This window comes from Amphibalanus amphitrite, unplaced genomic scaffold, assembly GCF_019059575.1.
Source record: "Amphibalanus amphitrite isolate SeventyFive unplaced genomic scaffold, NRLGWU_Aamphi_draft 000016F_arrow, whole genome shotgun sequence".
NCBI lineage: Eukaryota > Metazoa > Arthropoda > Thecostraca > Balanomorpha > Balanidae > Amphibalanus > Amphibalanus amphitrite.
In genome coordinates this window covers 465229-475367 of record NW_024881512.1, presented here as the reverse complement: position 1 = coordinate 475367, position 10139 = coordinate 465229, and positions in this window count along the sequence as shown.

The window sequence follows — 10139 nt, the reverse complement described above, 5'->3', positions numbered from 1 at the left end:
TCGAACACGCCTGTTAGGTGGCTTCTGATGCTCGTCGAGGTCGGAATTTCCAAATACGCGTGGTGCGTCGGGCCGCGCGCTCTGACTTCGGCCAAGAAAAATGCGTCAGCTGATCATTGTCATTTCTGCCACTTGCGTGTGGTGTAATGGGGTCATAACTTAAGAGACGGCTGTTTCATATCAATTATTTTACATAAAATCATATTTCAAACCACAAATTAATGTTCGACAGCCAAATTTAAGAAACAATACCAATACAGGCTTACAGTTTAAGGCTCGACATTGTGTTGTCTACGATTAGACAGCTGATAACTCATTCCCGTACGTCGTATGGTCGTAACACTATAATGACCTTTGCTTATTGTCACAAGTGCGCCGCATTCGCGATTGTTGCCCGACGCCTGTTTGCAGGTGAGCCTACTACAGTTGTTATACATATCTAAAAACCGATAAACTTTTAGGCGAAAAAGGCATTATTCCAGGCCCATTTTTGATTTTTTTTACGATATTAGGTAAAAACAGAATCTTCTTATCCTAGGAAAAATAAAACGGGAAGTCTTTCAAAGGTGGCACACTACCTTTAATATCAAAATATTTACTCTTACTGTGTCTAATGACAATTCTTACAATACGGCGTATGCGTCATTAACGATCAGACAAACAGCGGCAGAGTTGAAAGAGTTTCCGTCCCGGCCCATCACAATCACATTGTTCACACGCGATGTCCGTTAAGCCCCTTTGACGGCCGCACAGTAGCGGCGCCTTTGACGGCCGCGGGTGAGTGACTACCCGTCACTGCTGAGCGCCATTGACGGATGGCCGTCATCAGAGCTTCAGTCACCCTGAGCCGCATTTACCGGTCCGGCCATTAACCCGGCCGGGCCCGGGGGGTAATCCCAACTACCGCAGCCCGGGGGGGGGGGCGTTTTTCGCCCCCCCCCCTGTCTAACTCCGTAAATAAGGGAGCTACGGAAACAAAAGAGATACCAAACGAAAGGTCCTTACGAGACGATTCTAATGCACCTAAAAATTTTGACCTCAGGTCAATTTTCAAGGTCAGAGGTCAAGGTCAAAGGCCAAAATCGGCACATGTGTAGTGATCTCAAAGTAAGCCTTCTAGAGGACGGCAGGCTGCATCAAACCGGCAAAATTGGGTGTCAAACGAAAGAAGAGAATCTGAGGATTCTGAAAATGTGCTCCGAATCAAAGGTCAAGGTCAAGGTCACGCTCAAAATTGACCTCAAACTTGGCACTTTTCCGCACATCTTGCGTGCTAACTTCCAAGATGTTTTGAAATGTTTTGAGGCTTATCAGTTCCCTATTTGTGGTTTATCTTACGATACAAGGCTGCTTAAAGGTCAAGGTCACAGAAGAGTATCCCTGCTAGAGGCTATTTCACTGATTCAAGTTAGTAATAATAAATAAGACAATTTTGCCATCCGGAAGCTCTAAATGAAGGCTTAGAGGAAAATAGATGCCAGATTCGTGATCAGCAGGTACAAATCCATCATAAACGACCTTTCATGTGTCAAGGTCAACCAGAGGTCATTCGAGGTCACATGAGGTCAACATGAAACTTGACCTTTTCCGAACAAAATATATATCATTCGACGCGGCTTGACAAGGCGAATGCGATGGTACCACTGCCGTAGCTCTAGGACCATTTTTGTCGAAGTTATTTGCGAAAAACTAAAACCACATTTCGGGGTCGTTGACCTGACCTATGACCTCAGGTCACCAAAACTATTTTTCTATTTTTCTCTAGGTCAAACACTACACAGCCGTGCTCGTAATTTGTCTTTATCTCTAAAACTCTATTTTTGGCAGCTATTTGAAGTTTGCGTCTCTGACGCCGAAGTTTGCCGTGCAGGGGTCTAGAAAAATGGACCTTGTGACGTCATCAAGGGGGCTAGGTCCAAATTTTTTACTTCAGAAGATGTCAAATTGATGGGAGAAAAGGTACTGAAAGTTTCGCCTTCCTATCCCTAAGCGTTCGGGAGTTATCGCAAATATTCGCCAGGGGGGGCGAAAAACGCCCCCCCCCCGGGCCCGCGAGGGTTAACGTGGAGATTTAAACAAAGGACACACCCCACGGCTCAGGTTAGATTCACCTAGGGTAAAAAATGAAGTTTCAAACAAATAATTCACATGGCTCAAAACAGACCAGGCTGACTGCCTTACCTCGGGACACAAAAGGATGGTAATTACTAAATACTAAAATATTTCATACTAAAATATATTAAATTGTATTCCCATTCTAAATTTCATTTATCTTTTCCAAACATTAGCAGTGCTGTCGTTTTTATTGTACGGGGCTAAATTATTGCAACTTCCTGTCATTAATTTTTAACAATAATTTTTATGACATGTAGGCCGTTCTGACATGGTCCTGTGGTGGACGTTATCCTCCCTGTTCAATTGCAATTTTTAATATGAAGCCTTTTGGCAGGCTTACAAAATTGTGTCTATAAATTAAATGCATAATTCATAATTGTAAATAACGTACACGAAATTGCTATTATGCTAATTCATGCCAACACGGAACAAAATGCATAAAGCTTAGTTAATAATCTAGACTAGTATCCCAGTGGCACGATGGTGAAAATATGCTGGAAATTAGCATTTGTGGTCGATACTTGCCCTGACAAGTTCACCATATTGCTGTCGAATCAAATTGCATATGGAGCATGACCGTAACCGTAAGAAAGGTAAGTTCATCGAACATCCGACGCGCAACATGTCACAAGTTTAGCTAAGGCAACGGCCGGTGTTTTCAGCGGTCGCAGCAGGTATGAAGCATACAAAAACACTTTGAAAGCCCGGCATGCCTTATCAGTGGTGAAAGGAAAGACACTCCACAGGAGACACTCAAGGGACACTCGGGGAGCACTCCAAGCGCTACTCACTGTTATCTGTTCCTGTCGACGGCTCCGCCAGACGGCTACACGCTCCCTGCCAGTACCACTGCACGACGAAGGGGCACTGACGGCACCCACCGGGCGACGGGAGGGGCACTGACGGACCCGCCGACGATTCTCCTGAGTGCCGGTCGGCCTCTGGCAGCCTCAGCCCGCACGGCGCAGCGTCCGACGGTATATGCGGCCCTGCGTCCGACGATCCCCGGCACCGACCGGGCGTCGGACGCCGGTCCGCGGCCGCGCCGGTCGGACCTCCCGCCGTATTTACACCCCCGGTCGGTGCTTACCTACTTACCATCGGGCGATCAGATAGGGCTCTTTTACAGTTGGTATTTGGCCAAACTCCATTAGTTGCTCTGCTTGGACCAATTATCTGCCTTGGCTGTCGTAGCTCGTAGCTATTCAACCAGTCTCTACAATGCCGTGTATTCACACGGCATTCAGTTGCATCCAGACTGCGCGTACCTAATGCATTTCATGTGCACACGTGTGTAAGTTTGAGCCTCAGTTGTTTAAAGATCACACCTAGACGCCATTGCCTACGCCGTTTTATGAGTCAGATAGGTATTAACCCTAGAACGCCTAGGGGGGGGGGGTTGTATCAACCCCCCCCCCTGAGGTTTTTTCGAAGTGCACGCTAAACGGCTTGTCGTAGCGGGCTGAAATTTTCAATACCCTCTGGGGCAACCGTTGCGCATCTTTTGCCGAAAAAAATTGATCGGGTCATGTCAGGTCACGGAGTTATGACGTCATAAGAGGTACAGCCTCCGGCCGACAGTTACCAAACGTGTGCGCCGAATCCCTAGGTTTTCTGCCGGTGATACCCACATTCTTTGATGGATCATGATGAAACTTCCCATGCATGTTGGGGCAAGCATTGGCTATCGTTTGGTGCAAGAAAATTGACCAGGTCAGGTCAGGTCACGGAGCTATGACGTCACAAGAGGAACAGCGTCCGGTACTATTTTTGAAAAGCGCCCGAACCACTATTTTGCTAATTCTTGTCACCTCAATGGGAATATGCAGCAATATTAGCTTCTATAGGGAGCAAATGGACCTCCCAAATCCAAAAATACAATCAGATTTCAAAAATTTAAATTTTGATTTTCCGAATTTCTGCCGCCGACTGTGACCTTGCCGACTTCCGGCGCTCCCAACACGCCATTTTTAGAGCTAGGGAAACGAAATACATACCAAACGATAGAGAATTAATCAAGGAACACGATAGTGAAGGTTTCAAGTCGATATCTCCTACCGTTTTGCCGCAATCGCCGCGGAAAGTTGAAAAAGTTTGATTTTTTTCGGAAAATTTGACCTTTGACCGGTCATAAGTAGGTCAAATGTTGACCTAGGACCAAAAAATATACCACCAATCGCGAGATCTCGTTGAGAGCAATCCGTTGGTTTTTTCCGCTAAGCTCTACGACCTTCCGTTTCGAAACGCCAGGGGGGGGGGGGTCGTAACAACCCCCCCCCCCCTGGTCGTTCGTGTTATGAGAAATGGCCTGGTCGTGCGAGGGTTAACAAAAATCATATGAATGACGAAAAAAGCCTGCCTCAGCCGCGGCGTAGGTTAATCACTTAACCATCTGGGGCATTCCACGATAGATCGACCAAAGCCGTACACCCTCATATTTTATTTTTTGCTTAAAATTGGTCTAATAGGTTGTGATGGGCGGGGAAGCCAGCTGTGCCAAGGATTTTCTTATTCGAACAACGGTTTCCGAGATATAGCCTCAGGCAATTCCTGGAGGTCACGCTGCAACCCTATGTTTGGCGGCCTATAACTAAGAAACTATTGGTTTTCTATGATAAAAACTTTATATGGTTCAACTCGCAATCAACCAACAAACGTTTTGGCTATCTCATATTTTTGATTTTTGAAAATTTTGATCACGTGACATCTTGACCTTTTTTCGAAGAGTGACCTTGATATTTTCCCAACTGAAAGTCGCAATTATGTCTGATGACAATTAAAGCCTTATCAATTGTTATTCATATGCGAAAATAAAAAAGTGGCTTTCGGCCGGCGTTGACCTCAGGTCAGGTCATTTTTATGACCTGTCCATTATTACGAGTGGAAGCGACAGCGAGATCTCGAGAATAAAGCAAGATAGCGACAAGCGGTAAACGGTACAGGATTCACACGGATAAGGTCTACAATTTTTACTGAGGTCATTTTCAGGTCAGGTCAAAGATGACGTCACAGGGGTAAAAAGTCAAAATCAAAATAGTTTTGGCTGTACCTTTTGATCTAATAAAGAAAGAGACGTGGAACAGGCACCATTGTGTTTGCTTTCGCCTAGCGCCAGTTCGTTTTGAATTTCAATACCGATGACCTAAGGTAAGGTCAATTTCTTGACCACCCCATTATAAGTCAATTGGGGAAAAATCAGCTCCCTTGTTTTTACACTAAAACATGTCGGAATTGCCTAATATACCATGAGTGACTTCATATACGACAACTTTGACTACCTTGAGACCTTTTTTGTTCTTGGTCAACTGTGACGTTGCTACTGGGTCATGTGACGTTATTAAAGGTCACCAAATGTTTTTTGCTAAAAACTCCTTACAGGTTTTAGATACAGCCGCGCGGATAGGCTCATTGTGTTCAGCTCGTCAAGGCCCATCGAATGATATATATGATGACCTTAAGGTCACATGACCTAAGGTCAACTTTTGACCTTGACCTTTCGAGGTCAACATACACATGTTTCGATGCGGATCGACGAGAGGATCACGATGGTGCTATTAGTTTGTTCCTAGCTGGGATACTTTGAAAGTTATTCGAGAAAAACGTCATATATATGTAGTGCCGCCATTTAGACTTTCTTTTTACCCCTGTGACGTCATCTTTGACCTGACCTGAAAATGACCTGAGTAAAAATTGTAGACCTTATCCATGTGTACCTTGTGCCGTTTACCACTTGTCGCTATCTTGCTTTGTTCTCGAGATCTCGCTGTCGCTCCCGCTCGTAATAATGGGAAGGTCATAAAAATGACCTGACCTGAGGTCAACGCAGGCCGAAAGCCACTTTTTTTATTACCGCATATGAACAACAATTGATAAGGCTTAAATCGTCATCAGACAAAATTGCGGCTTTCAGTTGGGAAAATAGCAAGGTCACTCTTTGAAAAAAAGGTCAAGATATCACGTGATCAAAATTTTCGAAAATCGAAAATCCGAGATAGCCAAAACGTTTGTTGGTTGGTTGCGAGTTGAACCATATGAAGTTTTTACCATAGAAAACCAATAGTTTCTGAGTTATAAGCCGCCAAACATAGGGTTGCAGCGTGACCTCCAGGAACTGCCCGAGGCTATATCTCGGAAACCGTTGTTCGAAGAAAAAAATTCTTGCCACAGCTGGGTTCCCCGCCCATCACAACCCATTAGACCAATTTTAAGCAAAAAATAAAATATGAGGGTGTAAATTTTATTTATTTTTGGTCGATCTATCGTGGAATGCCCCATCTGTAATGCTGCTAAAATTTTCAAGCGAGTATAAGTCCAGATTCTGGAATTAGTCCTGCGTTAAAGATACTCTAGGAAATTTGTTTTTGGGTTTCAGAGCTACACTTTTTTGCGCCCAACTTAGGCGGCATTGCACACATTTCAGCAATAGTGCAGGCGATTTCGACAGTAGGTACGGCATAGTGCATTCGTAGGTATATTGAATCGCGGCACGATATTCGTCATAGTGCAGCCATTTCGTCGTAGTGCAGGTATGTCCAGGTTCAGGCATATTAGACGTAGCGCACATTATTCGTCAGATCATTTTAATTTCGGGGTGCTGCATGTAATTTAGGCACTGTTCAGTAAGACCGGCATTGCACAAATAAGCAACAACAACAACAACATGTTTTGACGTCCCACGCTACCTGAGCATCCAATGACACTCGTAGGCAGTCAGCAACGCAAAAAAAGGTCACGTATAGCCAGCTGCACTGCTCTTGATGCAAAAGATAGAGCGGGTATTTAACCCGCGCCGTGCTGGTGGCCTGAACTTTCCGCCGAGTGCTGGGGGGGGGGGCGTTTTCACGCCCCCCCCGTCTAACTCGGCTCCTGGGCCACGTAGCGACACGCGGTAAGCGGCAATCGAAAGAGCGTCAAAAATAAGGACGAAAACACTTCGGTCATTTTTTGGGTCAGGTCAAAGGTCAGGTCACCAGAGGTCACCAAAGGTAAAATGTTGACTATTTCAACATTTTGGAAACTGCCAATGGCTATCTCGGGAACCGATAGAGCTACAGCGCCGCGGAAAAGCGCATTCGATAGCCCTTTTACAGACCTTTCTGAGTAATGTCCTCAGATTTGACCTCAGGTCAACGGTTTAGCCTCCAGAGGGCAAAAACTCCAAAAATAGCCGTTTTTACGAAAAACGTTTTTTCGTCAATAACTTTTGACTCATAAGCGCCATGACATTACTTTTGCCAGCATCGTGTTTCTCTCGTCGAGACGCGTCGAATGAACTATTCGTTGACCTTGAAAGGTCATTTTGAAAATTTGACCTCAGGTCAAGGTCATGACCTGACCGAAAAGGGTCATGTTGCATATCAGTCGATCCGTATCGTCGAGCTGAACACATCTGACGTGTTTTCACCGCTCTAGCACGTCTCTATCAAAAGTTATAGCCAAAAAAACTGCTGGCGACCGTTCATGACCTGAGATGACCTCAGGGGCACACAGAGGGGTCACAGGTGCATTTTTCCTATTCAGTGTGTCATGTTTACCTATAAACCGATGTTTGAGAGCGTTTTGAACGATATTCGTCCAAAAGAGGCGCATTTCAATTTTCTCCCATTGACTTATAATGGAGAGGTCGCAAAATTGACCTGACCTTAGGTCACAGATATCAAAAATCCGAGATATACATTTTATACATACTGTTACTCATATCAATCGCTGAAAGTTTCAAAGTGATCGTTCAGTCGGTGTAGCTATAGCGAGCCTTTGAACTTTTTCTGAGGTAAGGTCACTTGACGTGACCTGGTGACCTGACCTTGAACGGCCTAGGTCTGAAATTTTCACAACATGTGCGGAAATGATGTAGGAACACGTGTACCAAAAACGGCGGCGCTGCGCGCCGCCGTTTTTGAGATATTTGCGAAAAACCTGAGGGGGGGCGTAAAAACGCCCCCCCCAGCACGGCGCGGGTTAATATATCATCTGATTGCCTTAGCTTCAGTCATAAAAGACATAGAGCGCATAATTCGTCGGGTGCTTTCAAGTACGGTGTGAGCAATATTTTTTGGTTTTGTTCAATGAAATTCGCCACGATGCTGAAATGAGATAACAAAAATCTACATATAACATTTCTGATCTTTTTGAACCAGCAACGAAGTTATGCAGCCGATTTAGAGGCCCTGAATGTCACGTGACCGCCACGCGACCGTGTCACCGAGTTCTTAGAGCGAGACTAATGATAAGTTGACTCCTGAGAGCTGAAGTTGCATTTAAGCAGCTCTTTGACCAAGATCCACGCTGCTCAAGTGACAAACAGATAGGCTTTCAAAATATTTTCTCAATCCAGCAGCGAATTCACTTGAGCATCGTCTAAATTGCTTTGCGGACGCCGAATATCATGCCACATGACGAACAGTGGCGGATCTAGGGGGGGGGGCAAAATGGGCATTCGCCCCTCCCTTTTAACATTACGCCTATGGACGAGGCATGGAAAGAATCGATAAATTGTTATGGTTTGCCCCCCCCCCCCCAAACTCTGAGCTGGATCCGCCCCTGATGACGAAACTGTGCAGTTTTTTTCTAACTACACCGCCACCTTAATAGGTGACCAGGAGTGCCCCCTCCCTCAGCCCAGCGACTCACAGAACCTTACTTTACCACCAGAGAAAACATAAAAATGGCAAAGTCGCGGCACTCCCTGCTAAGAAACGGAAAACAACTCAGAATCAGTAACCAGTCGGTAAGAGGAAGTCTGGTTAGTTAGAAGAAAAAAAAACAGGGCAAAAGATGTCCCCGCTGAAATCAGCGGGAGACTAAATCACTACTTCCATATTTTATGATGTAAAAGAACACTCATTCAGGGTTAGTAAAGGGACACATACATACATACAAAGCACAGGTTCTGGTCAGTATTCTGCAAAAGGTCATGTGTGACCGGATGAACCCTTCCAGCTAAGCAGAGCTTGTTGCTGGTCGGGGTCACCGGTCACAACGCCGTAAGGGTGGGTTCGGTGTAAGCCACAGTCACTATGGCTGACAGGCTACGCAATACGAGTAGAAGGTGTTTGGTCGAGGAGTTGAATAAAAAACTACAATGTGATACAACGCATGCATATTATTCTATTTGAAAGTGCACTTTGACGAAATTGAACCTACACGGTCCACTGAATTTGAACGCACTATCTTCTAAATTGATCGATCTGTTTTTAAAACGTGTGCAGTGTGCACTATTGCTGAATATCTTGCACTCGGCGGCTCGGCCGAACTAGCGGTGCACTATGCCGAACTGTCGAAATCGGTTGCACTATTATTTACCTCGCATGTGTAGGGGGGTCGGATGAACCCCCTCATGGTTTTTCGCGAATAAATCGCGCAAAAAGCGACTGATCGCGACGAAACTTTCGGTACCCTCGAATTGATCAATTTTACACCTACTCTGAAAATTTCATGGCCCTGACCCAAGTGACCCTTGACCTGTGACCTATTTCTCGAAGTCATGTTTGGCCGGAATCGCGATTCGGCGTGCGTATTTACAAATTGCAACCGAGCTCCGCCGTGGGGTAAGGTGGGCAGGGGTTTTCGCACTACGGCTGCGGTTGAACTACCGTCTGTGGTAGAAACTTCAGGGCGATGGCGCGTTTCATACGAAATGTGGCGCAATGTTTGTTTGCTTCTGAACTTGTACTGTTATTGCTGTGAATTCTTGAAGTGGGAGTGTTTCAATAACAATTTGTGGATTATTTGAGTTTCTTTATATAAACATAGAATAGTATTATGAAACATTGTGTGGAAACTGCAAATACTGATATGATCAATTACTTTGTTTGGGAATTGATACACATTTTGCAGAGATTTGTCTGACAAATGGTGTAACGGGTGTGACAAACCTCAAGCATATCATGATCTGAAGCTGTTGCAAGTTGCAACAAATCAAAATTGCTTTGTTGGAAAGACTGGAGCATGGTTCAAGATGATGTGTAAAAATTCAAGATTTGTGGGAAAGCTTGTGACTGTAGAACGGAAACAGTTCTATATGA